The 16,923-nt window shown below is 50.9% G+C and overlaps 1 protein-coding gene across 13 annotated transcripts in view; it reads left to right on the top strand.

Moving 5' to 3' along the window:
* The first annotated feature begins 569 nt into the window (after positions 1-569).
* The window catches only part of LOC149367538 (uncharacterized), a 65,601-nt gene continuing 49,247 nt past the window's right edge, over positions 570-16,923 (top strand). For all 13 annotated transcript variants that reach the window (XM_089555954.1, XM_089555934.1, XM_089555929.1 and 10 more), the window contains exon 1: positions 570-719. The gene's annotated coding sequence lies outside the window, so the exon portion shown is untranslated. The remainder of the gene's footprint in view (positions 720-16,923) is intronic.

Genomic DNA, 16,923 nt, shown 5'->3' with positions numbered 1-16,923 from the left:
GAGCGCCATAGCCACTGAGCCACCGCGGCGGGTCGAAAGACATGACGGGGACACGCCGAGCAGGCAACGCTGCAGTGCACGCTGCCTCCTCGCCTCTCGGCTCCTCGCGAGCAGCCCCGTCCGCTGACGAGCGGTGGCGGGGAAAAATCTAGGGAAAACTGCCTGTCCCCAACCGGACATGACGTCACTAAATATTACGTTACCTATGACGTCACGCGTATGACGTCATAATTTTTTGACTAATCAGCGTTTCCAGCCTGCCTACCCGCAAACGTCGCGCGATCCCCGCCCCGTAACTCGGTGGAGAAGGCAGATAGTGAGGAGAGCCGAGCCAACTTCCGGTTACGGGACGGCTTCACAAAACGTGACGTCAGGGCCTCTCCTTAGTTCTTTCCTTCCTCCATGTCTACTTGCAACATGAAGGAAGGATGACTTGCAAGCAGGCGCCCGTAATGATGGAGTCCCAGTTGTCATGACAACGAGTGCTGCGTTGCAACATCTACTGCTTAGGAAATATTTTTATCATGTAAGAAACGTGATTTGTAAAAACAGCCCTCTATATTCGCAACTTTTCTTGACAAACGCGACAAAGCGCCGGACATGACGTAATCCAGCTACTCCCTCTTCAAGCGAACGCGGCCGAGGGTGCTGTGCAGTTGTGGATGTTGGGGAGAGGAGCCCGCGAGATTGTGGTCGACGGGGGCCTTTGACAACTCGGGGTGAGTCGGCAGCGTCGCCTGCGTGTGCGGCCCACCGGCGTTTTTCGTCAGTAAGAGCAGCTTGTGGGACCGCAGCGGTCAGTCAGGGATTAGGCCTAGGCCAGTGGGCGCATTCTGATCGGTTGCTGGCGATCGCGCATGTTTGTGGTGCCAGTGCGCGGTCTGCCTCGACCCAGCGGCATTCCTCGGTGGCGCTGAGGGCACAAGCTGGCTGGCCGCGGAGGGGGCCATGGATGCTTCGTGCGATCAAGTCTGAAGAGGCGTGCCATTTTGTTTATTTATCCAGCCGCCGCATGTGGACGAAAAGGGTCAAGGGCATTTTCCGGACTTTCAGCCGAGGAAGTGGCCCACGGGAAAAAAATTCGCATGCGGTGGCCGCACTAGTTTTGTGGAAAGCACTTCTGCCGCTTTCGCATCGCTGACAGAAATGCACTATCCACTGGAAGTGTGCTCTGCGATAACAGTCATTCCTGGAGAGAACTGGATTTCTAGAACTGTGGCCAATATTTGTGGGGTATACGGGGTGGCCACTCTGGAATAAAATAAGATTGCTTTTGCTTGCCACAATTTGCTCATGTCTTATCAAGACTATTCTTCCTTATCAAAACTGTTCTTCCCCATTTTTTTTTTTTAAAGCATACCGCATTAAAAAGGCTTTCACTTTGATTTTGTGGTGTACCACAGTGGGTTCTTTCTTTTAGGGTTTTTTGTCGGCGTGTTATCCCCTGTTAACAGCATGGCAGGGAAACTTTGTTACAACACACTCTGAATGGATGTAGAGCATGTTTGTATGAAACAAACAAGCTTTGACATTCTTTCCTACAGAGATAGATGTTTTACTACTGCTTGTGTAGTAAGAATGGTGATAGACGTCTGCTGAAAGCGCTGACTGATCATGGAATCTTCATCAGTGGAATGAAACCAGTTTTAGAGCGCAGCTTCTGCGTTTCGCGGCGTCGCCGTTGTCTGTTGTAACCACCAGTGGACACCCTGTAAGCAATGGAGCAGGAGCTTGTAAAGGAGAAAGCGGTGAAAGGTGAAAGCCTGAGTGCTGCATTCTGCTACGCGATTGACATTCTGTTGGTGAATTAATTACCTTTAGGAGTGGAACGCGTGCTGTATGGAAATGGTGGTGGCGAAATATTGTTTCTGTCATCTGGGTGGACACCTGAACTGCACTGTACAGGAGGGGAGGAAGTGGAGTGAAAGAAAAAAGAGAAAGAGGGGCCATAATGAAGAAAATGAAAATTGTATTTGAGGAAAGGAAATTACGCAGTAACTGTCTCACATATCTTGGTGGACAATTAAGCAAACAAGGAAGGGGTGGACACCAGTCGAAAATTGTATTTGAGGAAAGGAAATTGCGCAGTGACTGTCTCGCATATTTCAGTGGCGTCCAGGTCAAAATTCGGGCGCAGTGACATCATCAGGACCATAACAGGTCCCGACAGTATGAGCCACTTAAAAGCGCAACCTCCTTAGCCACCAGTGGGGGGCGCATAGCAACCGTGGCGTCACACAGCAAGCACGCGTGTGTCGCCAGAGGTCTCGTTGCAGTCGTGAGACACATGGCTCCGAAGCGGCCCAGTGATTTCGCGCCAAGGGGTGGGTTGACCACAAGGGAAGGAAATGCGCAGTATCTGTCTCCCACAGCTGCGAAACCAATAGAGGGGGGCTTGGAAAGCAGAGGGTAAAATTTGTAAATTGGTTTTTGAGGAAAGGAAATGCGCAGTCTCCCACGTCTCGGTGGACAGCTGAGCCAGAGGGAAGGCTGCCCAACAGTGGATGACAGGGTGGGTGGGGACTTGAATGTCCCCACAAAGACACCACTTATGCGGGAGAACATTCTGTTCCTCTCGCTCGTAACGGCTCCCACAGCTGTGACAACCTCGCCAAATACTTGCGCAGACTTCATCTTTGAGAACCAGGCATTGGGGCAGCAATTCTAGCATATATCCATCGATTTCTCCTTGCACAAAGCTTCCTTCATGACAATCAAGAACTGTTCGTGGAGTGTTTCTTGAAGAAGGAATATGTATAAAAGCAAGTTGTCTGTAATTGTACATACATGTCTTGCTCGAATTATGTATCGAAAAGCTGGAACAGCTGATGAGCGAATCTCATATTTCGCATTAGGAAGTAACGTAATCTTCAGGAATTTTTTTTCTCTCAAAATGGCACTGAACTTGTCCCAGGGTATGGGGCACTCTTCAACTGTGTATCTTGGAACAATGGATATTGGAATTATGTATTGGAACCATCTATTTTTTTGTACTTTTTTTGGCTGAGAAAATGTTGCTCGGCATGGTGTTCGTATGTAGAAGTTCTCGTAAAATTTCCCCTCCTTTAAATCTGCCCTTGCATTCCACCTATATTCTATATTTTTGTAGGACAATTTTGGTACCATGTGATTATTGGTTTGCGTATATGAAATCGAAACATTGTTTGCTTTAAGTGGCCCATGACATGCCCCTCTGGCATACCTTTTGTTCTTTTTCTAATGTCTACAGGCGCTGTGGGTACAGTGATAGATAAACAAATCAGTAAATATTGCACCCTTTTTATTCTAGTAAATAATAACAAGATTCCCTTGCTTCTGTGCCTGCCAGCCATGCATGCTTCAAAGCTGAGCACGTTTTCTTTTTGTCATGTGCTCTGTTGTGGACATATAGTGTTGTGGGCTGCGAGAAAGCGCATAATGTGGTTATAAAGAATGACGACACAGGGCGGAGGTGGGCAACAACACTGGCAACAGAAAATTCATTGAAAAGCATGACGACTTTTATGGAAGACCGCATTTGTGACCCTTCAACCAGCAGTGATGTTAAAAACAAAAAGATGAACGACACGCGAAGAAATGAAAGGGCTTAGCCACCTGCTTTGGTTTTTAGTTACGTCTTGCCAACTGACCTAAAATTAGGCTGTAAATAAGTGGCCTTTTATTTTGTGCAATCAGAAATGTTTGCCAGGAAGTGACCACCAGAAAAGGGAAGTGCTTTGACTGCCAGAAAACGAGTGGGAGTAGTATGTGTTAACGGGTGAAAGGCCTATTTGACCGAAGCTTTGCAAACTCTGAAAAAGGTTGTTTTTTATCGGGCAACCACAGGACCCACTTTGCATTATGGTCAAGCAGGTAAAGGTAAACTGGTAAAACCAGTGCCACCCTCCTCCCGAAGTGTCTGGGGGGGGGGGGGGCTGGCCAGGATGCAGCTCGTGCAGACTGCCGCTACATACCGAGCTCAGTGTTTATGGAACCAGACGGCCTGCTTCTTCTGCAATAGTGTGTGCCCTGTGCAGGACTGCAATACTCGTGTGTGCAAAGTGTGGACATTTTGGAGAGAGGAGGCTGCCCTTCCTGGCCTCCTTTGGTGACAGCAGCTTGTGTACGAACGCGAGCCAGTGGACGGATGCAATCAGGGCCCTGAGGGATTTTGACCATTCTTCAATGTGACCTTGTGCAGTGCACGGAGCATTTTGCCTCCATCGGAATGCGATTGAACTGGTGTCTTTTGGGTCAGCAGCCGAGCCCCATAACCACTCATCTGGCTAGGGATCGTTAATATTGAAGCGGGTAGACGACGACGACGACAAAGAGCGATGGCACGAGTGGGAAGAGTAGAAGACGACAACGAAGTTCGGACTGTGTTCTCGGTGCCGCTCGCAGCTGTTCCTGTCTATTTGTAAATATCTGTAAATATATTCTTTCCCGCAACATATTTGGTGGAGGTACTATTGTGATACATTCCAGCGGCTAAAAAGACAGGGACGAAGGTAGACGAGACAGGAGCCCCGGCCATGACATCACTCGTTCTTTCTCCCCCTCGTGACCCTGGGACATTTTCTGTTACCGACAACACTGACGTCGACGACTGGATCAACATGTACGAACGCGTGAGTACCTACAACCGCTGGGATCCGACCCTTATGCTCACAAATGTAATATTCTATCTAAAAGACACCGCCCGGGTCTGGTATGAGACCCACGAAGACCATGTGACCAGCTGGGACGTGTGCAAAGAGAAACTCCGCGAATTGTTTGGACGGCCGCTCGGCCGAACGCTTGCTGCTAAGAAGGACCTTGCCTCCCGAGCTCAAACATCTACGGAGTCCTATGTGTCGTACATTCAAGATGTGCTGGCCCTCTGTCACAAAGTTGACGCCAACATGTCCGAGTCTGACAAAGTCGGCCACGTGTTGAAGGGAATCGCCAGCGATGCCTTCAACTTGCTCGTGTACAAGAACTGCACTACAGTCGGTGGAATTATTAAGGAATGTCGACGCTTCGAGGAAGCCAAAAGCAGCCGTACACACGCCTCCCCAACACGGCTGCGACTTCCTCATGTGACGGGCCTGCGACACCGGGAAACTCTAGCGCCCCCAGAAAATGTGACCCGCATCATCCGAGGCGAGCTCGAAGCTATGTCCCCTGCCCCCCTGCATCTACATGATGGCGACAACCGCTTGCCTACCATCTCTCTGGTACAAGCTGTCGTCCGCCAAGAGCTTGCAAACCTTGGTTTCCAGCCCGTCAGCCCTGTACGGTCTTCACCACCACCCGAAATCACTGCGATTGCTCCTGGACGACCTTCGTACTTCACTCCACGTCGGCGAAACCCTAACGACTGGCGGACAGCCGACGACAGGCCCATTTGTTTCCATTGCCACCGCATTGGCCACATCTCCCGCCACTGTCGAAATTATTGGTCCCGTCGCAGCACATACCTTCCTCTCAGCTCCCACCACGACGACGAACAGCCCAGCCACTACACGCCCCCTCCAGCCCAGCACAGTGCTACAGTCGACGGCCAGATTCCCCGCTCCAGCCGCTCCCCGTCCCCCCCTGCGTCGACAGTCTCGTTCGCCCCAACGCCGTCGCTCCTCTCCTGGCCCCCACGGACGCTCGCAAGCGGAAAACTAGACGCTGCAGTGTCTGGAGGTGATGCTGCAGTACAGCCCCAGTCCCAAAATCCTCGATTAGCCCTTCGCGCACACCATAATTTGCTCGCCATTCATGTCGATGGAGTGCCTGTGCGAGCCCTGATCGATACAGGCATGCACGTATCCGTCATGAGTTCAACCCTACGACGCCGCCTCCGAAAAGTACTGACCCCTGCACCCAAAGCTGTTCTCCGCGTTGCCGACGGCGGAACGCCTCCTGTTGTTGGACTATGCACAGCCCGTGTGACCATATCCGGCCGCCATACATCCGTTCTGTTCTCTGTTCTGGACCAGCGCCCTCATGAAGTCATTCTTGGCCTCGACTTCCTGTCTGAGCATTCAGCCCTCATTGACTGCGCCACTAATGTTGTTCAGCGTGACCTTCCTCTTTCTGCTGAGTCGCCGTCCCCAGTTATACACCGTCTTTGTGCTGTCGACTTTGTCCGTCTACCGCCTCAAGCCGCAACTTACATTTCTTTTTCATCTGTTCCCCCTGTACCTGATGGTCATTACGTAGTCACTCCGGAACTTGACGTCGCCCTGACGCGCAGCATTGCGCTTCCACACACTGCATTTACAGTGTCGACCAACCGAGCGTACCTTCCGGTCCTGAGCTTTGGTTCGTCCATCCAACTGCTCCCGCAAGGCATCTCACTCGCCACGCTGTGCCCTGCTGCCGAATGTGTGATATCAGTGGTGGACAGCTGCTTACCTTCCACTCAGCAATGCCGGTTGCCTGCGGCCCCATCAACAGCGAACCCAACGGACGACTACGCCGACATGATCGCTTCTGACCTACTGCCGATGCAAGCGCGCGATCTTAGGTGCCTCTTATCATCCTTCCGCGACATCTTCGACTTTGATAGCCGTGTTTTGGCTCGGACCTCTGTGGTGACGCATCACATAAACACCGGTGATTCCGCTCCTCTCCGCAGACGTCCGTACCGGGTGTCCAGCGCCGAACACACCGTCATAAATCAAGAGGTGGACAAGATGCTCGCAAAAGACATCATCGAGCCCTCGTCAAGTCCTTGGGCTTCGCCAGTCGTCCTGGTGAAAAAAAAGGACAGCAGCTGGCGCTTCTGCGTTGATTATCGGCACCTCAACCGCATCACAAAAAAAGACGCATATCCACTCCCAAGGATCGATGATGCATTAGATTGCCTCCACGGCGCCAGATATTTCTCTTCAATTGATCTTCGATCGGGATACTGGCAAATTGCCGTTGATAAAAAGGACCGCAAGAAGACCGCCTTCGGGACGCCTGATGGCTTATACCAGTTTAAAGTCATGCCGTTCGGCCTCTGTAACGCCCCGGCTACCTTCGAAAGAATGATGGACTCCCTTCTTCGCGGCTTTAAATGGTCCACCTGCCTCTGTTACCTAGACGATGTTGTGGTTTTCTCGCCTACTTTTGCCACGCACCTCGAGCGCCTCTCCAATATTCTGACAATGTTTCGTAACGCCGAACTTCAGCTGAACTCATCGAAATGCAAGTTCGGTCGTCGCCAACTCACTATTCTCGGACACCTCGTTGACGCTTCTGGTGTACGCCCAGATCCCATCAAAATTCAAGCTGTGAAGGACTTTCCTTTTCCAAGGTCGTCGAAAGATGTGCGCAGCTTTGTCGGCTTGTGCTCGTATTTTCGCCATTTTATCAAAGATTTCGCCGGCATCGCTCGTCCCCTCACCGATCTTCTGAAGAACGACACCCCCTCTATCTGGGGCCCTGCTCAAGAGACTCATTTTCATCCCTCGTCCATTTGCTGACCACTCCGCCCATCTTAGCACATTTTGACCTTTCGTCTCCCACAGAGGTTCGCACCGACGCCTCCGGATAAGGCATCGGCGCCGTGCTAGCCCAACGTCAACAGGGTCAAGATAGAGTCATCGCTTATGCCAGCCGCCTACTTTCAGCCGCAGAGCAAAATTACACCATTACTGAGCGCGAGTGTCTCGCCCTTGTCTGGGCAGTAGCTAAATTCAGATCCTACGTGTTCAGCCGTTCATTCGCTGTTGTCACTGATCACCACGCTCTCTGTTGGCTGTCTTCACTAAAAGATCCCACCGGTCGCCTTGGTCGCTGGGCTTTGCGCCTCCAAGAATACTCATACTCCGTCGTGTACAAGTCAGGGCGCCATCACCAGGACGCTGACTGTTTATCCCGATACCCTGTGGAACCACCTGACCTAGAGGACGCTGAGACCCTGCCCTGCCTCTTAGCTATCTCTGATCTTGCTGATATTGCCAACGAACAGCACCACGACTCATCTTTACGTCCTATCTTTGATGGCATCCGTTCTGCAAGCCGATCTTCGTCTCTGAACCTTTATGTGCTCAGAACGGCATTTTGTACCGCTGAAACCTACGCTCCGATGGCCCTCCGCTCCTGCTCGTGATACCCCAACGTCTACGCTCTTCTGTCCTCGAAGAACTGCACGATCTGCCGACAGCCGGTCACCTTGGCGTGTCCCGCACGTACGCTTGGGTGCGGCATCGCTTCTTTTGGCCTGGTCTCTATTGTTCCGTCAAGCGTTACGTGGCCGCTTGCGACCTGTGTCAACGTTGGAAAAGGCCCTCCACTCTGCCTGCCGGTCTTCTGCAACCCATCAACATACCTCTGGAACCTTTTCACTGTGTTGGCCTCGACCTTCTTGGCCCTTTTCCGACGTTCCTCTCCGTCAACAAGTGGATCGCTACCGCAACTGATTGTACGACTCGGTACGCCATCACGCGTGCTTTGCCGTCCAGCTGCGCTACCGATGTCGCCGATTTTCTTCTGCAAGACGTCATCCTTCATCACGGCGCCCCTCGTCAACTGCTCAGCGACCGTGGTCGTTATTCTCTATCCAGAGTTGTTCATGACATTCTTCGTTCGTGTGACACGCAGCACCAGCTCGCGACAGCTTACCACCCACAAACCAATGGGCTTACCGAAAGGTTCAACCGCACGCTCACCGACATGTTAGCCATGTACGTATCGCCAAACCACCGAGATTGGGACGCAGCCTTGCCTTATGTGACATTTGCATATAACTCTTCCCTTCATGACAGAACAGGCTATTCTCCTTTCTACCTTTTGTTTGGTAGGCATCCCACCTTGCCTTTGGACACACTCTTGCCGCCTTCTTCAGCCCCCACCACTGCTTACGCTCGGGACGCCATCTCCCAGGCCACGCTGGCGCGGCAAATTGCATGTCGTAGGCTCCAAGCCTCTCAAGTTTCCCAGAAGTCAGCCTACGACCGCCGTCACCAGGCCATCGAATGTACCCCAGGATCACTCGTCCTTCTCTGGACGGCCTCTCGCAGCGTCGGTCTCTCCGAGAAGCTCCTTTCGCACTACCGTGGCCCTTACCGTGTCGTGCGCCGTGTTACCGACGTGAACTATGAAATTACTCCCCTTGAAACCTCGCCATCGTCCTCTGGCGCCACCACCGATATTGTCCACGTCTGTCGCCTTAAACCTTATCACGACGCTCATACGTTGCCGCCCTAACGCCGAGACGGCGTTCCAGCAGCCGGGGGTCCTGAAGCGGGTAGACGACGACAAAGAGCGATGGCACGAGTGGGAAGAGTAGAAGACGACAACGAAGTTCGGAGTGTGTTCTCGGTGCCGCTCGCAGCTGTTCTTTTCTATTTGTAAATATTTGTAAATATATACTTTCCCGCAACAATAGGTTATGCTACGAAAAAAATGGACAATACAAACCCTATTTATTTGAGTGCCAACGGTAGCTGCGCCAGAACAAGCTGATGATATCCTGATAGCAGTAGGCCCCACTGTTACCCTGGCCTTTTCGGAGTGCACTCCTTATTGGGATTGCGACCTTGTTCGTCAGAGGAGGGTCAGTGTGTGCATGCCTTTCAACAGTGATGCCTGCACCTGGCACGGGGGAAGGGGGGGCACCCCTCGGAGGGGGTCATGCCAGGACATTTCTTCTTCCGGCTGGGTGCCCTCACCTGGCAGGAGAGCGCGATCCTGGAGCGGCCTTTGAACAGCGTCCACAGTCTCTTGAGAACGTTAATGGAGGATGAATGGGGAATGGTCTGGCAATCACACGTTCGGTTTTAAATCTCATGACAATTGTTAATTGCTCTCAGCAAAGCATATTTCTCCGTTTGGAAAATAATTGACTTCTGGAATGTTAAGGCAGTGCTCCGTTTTTAATCTATGCACAACAAATTATGCGATCCACGTAGAGTGTCGTACGGGGAATTGATTGAAAAATAGCGCACAGCGGTTTGCTGATGCATTCGAGCCAATGCAGGGAAGGAGCCAAACACCTTCCACTGTGTGCGCACTCACGCAGAGTCCTGCAGCTGTTGATCATCCACAGCGAGAGCCAGGCACCCTGGAAACGAGTGGTCTTAAATGTGGCCCCGGCCGCATAGCAAAGCATCCATAGGGACTGAAAAAAGTCCTCTTTTTCCTGCTCACTGTTCTCCCCTGCAGCTATTCCTGCCCGCAGGTGGGAAATTGGAGAAGGCATAGTTAGTGAACTGATGATGAAGCCGAAGGAATAAACCATATACAAAATTTGTCACAAAATATGTATTTTTCTCTTGGCATCGGTGCTGTGCCAACGGTGGGGTGGTTCTCCTCTGCACGCCTTGGGGCAGGCCACTGTGTGCTGCGATATGCATGCCAGTTGCAGGTGAACAAACGCTTATATACGCTGGCCCGAAAGACGCAGGTTCGATCCTGGCCGCGAAATTCTAGAGGCCCATGTGCTGTGCGATGTCAGCAGTGCGCATTAAAGAACCCCAGGTGGTCGAAATGTGCAAAAGTAGAGTTGTGCACAAAACTAGAGCAGGAACTGTCGGACAGTGTCTTGTTAACACTTCAGTAGAGTTAGTCCTTGGGCCAGTTGGTATTCTCGATTTACACTCATAGTTTTTCCGCGCAACGGCACACGGCCAAAGAAAAGAAGAAGGACGAACACAGCGCTGTCTATTGAGGGACGCACGCACAGCTTGAATACACGCGCAGGCGCACACCGTGCAAGGTAAAGAGAAAAAAAAACAAACTTGCATCACATCCTTATTGCAAAAACTGTGAAAGGAACCTCGTTTCTGCAGCGTACAAAAGAACTGAAGTATCGCTGACACATTCTGACCCTACTCTCTGAATATAATATGCCTCTGTCGTTTCACGGGTTGTTTTTGATTTGCTTGTGCTCAGAATCCTCACTCCCGAAAACACCGGTGCACAGTCCTTGCACAGTGCTCGACAAGGTTAGCACTTTCCCCATTCCTTATGTGTGCTCCCTGAGCCAGTCTTTGACGCAGTGCCCAGTTTGCCCATTGTACGGCCTGCCACACCTCAAGGGGATTTCATACACAACGCCTGTGGCACATGCCGCAAAGCAGTTCCTCTTTTTGATGCGTTGGGCCAAGTGGCTGCAAAGACCAAGGGCATGTTGTGCTGGTTTGCCCCCTTTCCGGGGCCATGGGATACCTTGTGCACGTGGGGCATCACTTCAGGCCTTACTTTAGCCTGCGGAGGCATTAGTGCCTCCTTGCCAGTTCGGGCTTCAAAAAAAAAAAGGGGGATTTATATTGGGTCATGCGTTGCCCCGGTTTTATGTGATATCTTTATAGCGTGCATTGATCGCCATTTGCATGATAATTTTAATCATTCTAAGAGTGAATGTGTTACAAAAGTGTCTTGTTATGTGGATGATTTTTTAATTGTTTTAAACAAGCATTATGGCATTCCCAGTGAGGGTACACTAATGATTGTATGGCATGACTTGGAAAAGCATGGCAGGGGATGGCTCACGTACGAGCTCCCGACTGAAGACAACCTGCAGTTCTTGGATTTAAGAATTAGGTTCTCCAATAAGCATGTTTGCTGGTCTTACTCGCCCAGAGCACAAAAATAGAGCTACCGCCTTATAATTGAGCCCATTTGAAAATTGCGGAGACAGGGATCGCTAAACTCTGCTTAGAGTCTGCACTCGGAAAATCATGTGTGCATGATATGCAAGACAGTTTGGGGAAACAATTGGCTTGGCTTGAGGCTGCCAGTTTCGCTGTTGCAGAAGCGCTCTTGAAGAAGTTGAGGCCCGGAACTGGCAAGGAGGTAATAACCCCTTCTAAAGCAAGGCACAAGGTATCCCATGGCCCCAGAAAGGGGGCAAACCAGCACAGCGTGCCCTTGGTCTTCGCAGCCAAGCTTGGCCCGATGCATCACAGATGAAAACAAAAAACCTGGGTGTAAAAAGAGGAACCGCTTTGCGGCATGTGCCACAGGCGTTGTGTATGAAATCCCCTTGAGGTGTGGCAGGTCGTACAATGGGCAAACTGGGCGCTGCATCGATGACTGGCTCAGGGAGCACACATAAGGAATGGGGAAGGTGCTAACCTTGTCGAGCACTGCGCTACTTGCAAGGACTGTACAGCGGTGTTTTCGGGAGTGAGGATTCTGATTAGAGCGAAACAAAACTGCGCGAAGAAGACGGGACAAAAGAAAGGCACGAATATACACACACAAAGCGCAGACTTCCAACTGACTTTATTTTGTAAAAGCAGGGTGCTTATAAAGGCAATCCCAGCAAACTAGGAGACAAGCAGAAGCAACGTGCGAACGGCAATGACAAAGTCAACAATACCACGTGTGATTACGACGCATGAAAAGTTCGAATGTGACCATCTAAGAAATTGATTTCTTGACATGAAAGAGATAAAGAAGGGGCGCTAACACACTTATCACCCCTTTTAGAAATGAAAAAGGCCTCGATAATTTCTCTTTCGGTTTTAGTTTTGGCTTTCGAAAGGAACTTTGTTTTTTCCAGGTTCCAGGTTTTTCCAAAGTTCCTTTCGAAAGCCAAAACTAAAACCGAAAGAGAAATTATCGAGGCCTTTTTCATTTCTAAAAGGGGTGATAAGTGTGTTAGCGCCCCTTCTTTATCTCTTTCATGTCAAGAAATCAATTTCTTAGATGGTCACATTCGAACTTTTCATGCGTCGTAATCACACGTGGTATTGTTGACTTTGTCATTGCCGTTCGCACGTTGCTTCTGCTTGTCTCCTAGTTTGCTGGGATTGCCTTTATAAGCACCCTGCTTTTACAAAATAAAGTCAGTTGGAAGTCTGCGCTTTGTGTGTGTATATTCGTGCCTTTCTTTTGTCCCGTCTTCTTCGCGCAGTTTTGTTTCGCTCTAACCATGAACCGACTAGCCCAACATCATGTCTTACTTCGAGGATTCTGAGCACAAGCAAATCAAAAACAACCCGTGAAACGACAGAAGCATATTATATTCAGAGAGCAGGGTCAGAATGTGTCAGCGATACTTGAGTTCTTCTGTACGCCGCAGAAAAGATGTTCCTATCAAAGTTTTTGCGATAAAGATGTGAAGAGAGTTTTTCCTCATTTTTTTTCCGGTTTACCTTGCACGGTGTGCGCCTGCGCTGGTCTGAGTTTATTTAAGCTGTGTGTGTGTCCCTCAATAAGCAGTTGACAGTCAGCGCTGTTGCATTGCAAGAAACTGCTGGCCTGTGGGCCCACGAGCTCCGGAAACTTTGTGCTGCGAGCGTTCCGACCTCTATGCGGCGTTGCATGGTGCTGGCCTTGTTGCGGACACGGGGCTCATGTGCGGTGTTCAAAAACGCGCCCAGGGACGCTTCCTCCCGAGAACGCGCAGTGTGGTCACATGGGCACGGCGTTCGAGGGAGTGAACGCAGGGGAGTCTTCCTCCAAGAGAAAAGGGAGCCAGTCTGTACTTTGCCTGGGGCCCTCTTTTCTTTTGGGTCAACATCTTTTAATAAAGACCCAATTCCTAACGTTCACCGAGTCCACAGCCCGTACCTCGCAACAGCGCTGTGTTTGTCCTTCTTCTCTTCGGCCGTTGCGCTGGAAAACTGTGAGTTGACACTCTTGTGTTTGGGCACTCTGGCCCTGGTGGTCAGTTAAAGGGGAAAAATGTGCCCATGGGTCTGGAGCTGTGGTGTGAGAGTGGGAGAAGCACTGTTCAGACTCAGGGAACCAGCAGGGGTGGAACGTGCCAATGGCCAAGAGGTGCCAGAATGTTGTGTGGCCGAAACAGTGAAATCAAAACCAAGTGGCATGCGGGCACTGATGAATTCAACAGTACTGCATATTGGGCGAGTTGGTTGACATGCATTTTGCAAATTTCATGTCGTCTACTCTTTCTGTCCATGTTTTTCGCGCTAAAATTTTTCAAGACACTGATGAATCTTTGACGGACAAATATCGCAAAGTGTTCAACCCTGGTTATGGAGGAGCCATAAAAGGTTTCAAGACAAGCATTGTTGTTAAGGGGAACGCTTCTACTGGGCATGCCACAGTGATTGGGCGACACTTGTGGTTCCCAAGAAAAATGGCCAGGAGCTTTGGGTATGTGGTGGTTAGCGTGCAAGTCCTGCCCTTGAAGTTGACCTGCTGCCTCTCCCAGAGGACATATGTGCAACCTTGCAAGGTCATTGCGGTTCTGGACTTGGTCGTACTTGCAGCTCGAATTGGATAACCCAGCTGAAGAATTTCTCACTGTCAGTGTTGCCACACGGGGCAGCATGTGTGCCCAGAGGAGTGTGTCAGGGACCCAGTCCTGCACGGGCTGTCTGGCAGAGCCTGGGTGGCATCGCGGATGAAGATAAAAAGCAGTGTTGTGGCAGATTAAGAACACGGAATATGGGTCCACCCTGCCAAATGCAAGTTACTCCACCAGAGATACCCGGGCTATGAAACTGACTGAAATGGATTACATTCCACTGTGGATAAAGTGGCAGCCACAAGGAATGTGCCAAAACCATGACCCAGCTGAAGGCCTTTTTGGGCTGTAGTTTCACTCCAAATTTTTGCCTCGTCTGGCTCCCTGCATAAACTGTTGTGCAGAGAAACAGTATGGTATTGGTCTTGTCAGTGCCTTTAGGGTCTGTAAATTAGAGATGTTGACTAACGAACATGTTCTGTAGGACGTAAAGAAAAAAAGAAGAAATACAGCTCACATGTCTAAATGCGGCCTTGGTTCACGAGGGTGCTGTTGAACATTGTTGGAAGGGAGCACAGGCTCGGCTGACTTAGGACTGCAGTTTGTTTGAAAGGTGCACACACCAGGGCCAGCTGAGTCAGGGGTGGCCGGATGAAATTGCCTGTGGGACATGAGAGCAACGGGAAGGGCAAAAATCAGCCCTGGTGATGAACAGACTCCATTGGGAAGGGCTTCCAAACGGGGAAGGAGTGTGGAACTTGTACTCTATATGACGCCGGTTGCCGCACTGCTGTTCGACCTCTTCCCCTCGCCTATAAAAGGGGGGGCTGACCCATCCATCCCATCTGTGCCTGCTGTCTCGGTTGGCTGCAGACAGAGCCGTTTCTAGAGGCCTCTGTGGATGCAACAGTTGGACCTCTGCAGGCCAGCTTCTTCTCAGTGTCGCCCTAGTTAAGTATTTTAGGAGGCCCTCGGGAGGAGGGAAATTACACCATTCTTTGGCCATGCGTGTAGTGTTTGGGCCAGGTGGTGAGATGAGTTTAGGCGCGCACAAGAAGAGGAAACGCCCAGGAGCGCACAGGGGTGTGGAGCCCCATCTGTCAGTGCTTAGAGAAACCTTTTGGCCTTCCTCTAATAGGCACTCTTGCATTGCACGTCAGCAGACCTCGGGGAGGCCCCTTGTTCAGCCTCTGTCCCCGAGGACAGTTGTGCGAGGTGTTGGCGTTGCGCGGAGGCTGAGGCAGTGTGTGTGACTGCCGCCCAGCTGGCTGGACCCACCTGTGGCAGTACCCAGTATGATGGAGACAGAGATGGCAAAATCATTTCCCACCCTGTTCTCTAGCGCATACTCACCTAGCTTCTTAGCTTGGGCCTTCATGTTGAGTGAGAACAACGCTCGCTGAGGATGTGACACTGACATCACAAAACCAGGCTGGATGCGGTGGCCACCACCGCACCAGGGGTTGTGGGACGGGATAGCACAGCTCACCCTGTCCGTGGTCTGTGCAAGTGGTCCCGAGGAGGGCACACCGGCCAGTGCGCTGGAGCTGTGTTGTCTCTCGATTCTTCTTCTTATTGCACATGGGTGTTCTCTTCTAGAAACGGCAGAAGATCTTTTTTTGCTGCTGTATGTGAGTCGCACCACCAACAACAACAACAAAAAAGAAACGCTTGTTGTTTTGGCGCTGGCATACAGCTGCACCTAATGTTAACTTTTCTGCTCCAAAAGGCATTTGTGGCTGCCCCACAGTGGCCTCGGCCTGTTCCTATTCTCCACAAGGCCCTTTCTGATGAGAGCCAAGTCCAGAGTGGAGAGGGGAGCCATTGATCTATGGAAGCATTTCTTATACATAGCTTGCACCAGTAAAGCAGAAATTTGGGCGAGTTGGTAAGTATTCATGATATTGTTCACAGCGCAACAGAAACGGGAAAAACGAAAGACGAAAGAGTAACACACAGCGCTTGTGTGTGTTACTCTTTCGTCTTTCGTTTTTCCCGTTTCTGTTGCGCTGTGAACAATATCATGAATGCTTGCACCAGTGTAACATTCGGCGGCCGTCGGTTGCGAGTCGGCCATCGCCGCTGGCTTACCGCTGCCGTCTCTGTTAGCTCGTGTTGTGTCCATCCGTAGATTTAGTTTGTGAGCCACCCTTGGCTGCTCCAACCGTAGTTCCAGGTGGAAGAAGAACATTGGCATTCCCCAGAGGCTCCTATGACTCCACACGAATCTGCATGAGCTGTGGCTGGCTTGCATTAACCGCAACAACAACCCAAACTTACCTGTGTGCAGAGTGCTCTTTGTGACAGGTAAGAGGCCTGTGTCGTCAACTGAATGTCTGTGGGAAGCAATGGCTACACCCCGAAGTGAGTGTTTGCTGTTTTGATTGACGCCGCCCAATTTGTCTGACAACACAAACTCAGACTGGGTCGCTGCGTCCTCGCTAGAGCACTAGGCAAGCCGGTTCGGATCGCCACGACCGGAGCAAGTTCAGCTGATCGAGGCTGAACTTTTCATCTTGTAGGCTTCTCACCCACCTACTGTAGAAATCGTTGTGTGCTTCCATTGATTTCAAGGCTTTCATTTCTTCCAGCTTCACAAAGCTGGAAAGAGCACACGATATCCCCCTGGGCCACTTCAGGGAACACATCAATGCTCATTGTCCCATTGACTCCCGGTCGCAGCATGTATGGGCTTATATTGTCACAAATTTTCACTTTGTCTGCGTAGCGTATGCACGCCGATTGAATAAGTTCAGACCAGTAGCCTCCACTGAATGGTTCATTCCTTCGTGGAGCAGGCATCGCGCCCGAGA

Source organism: Amblyomma mixtum, chromosome 1 (assembly GCF_055824585.1).
Source record: "Amblyomma mixtum isolate Tamu chromosome 1, ASM5582458v1, whole genome shotgun sequence".
Taxonomy (NCBI): domain Eukaryota; kingdom Metazoa; phylum Arthropoda; class Arachnida; order Ixodida; family Ixodidae; genus Amblyomma; species Amblyomma mixtum.
The sequence above is the reverse complement of the archived record's forward strand: the minus strand, read 5'-3'. Positions and strand labels throughout refer to the sequence as shown.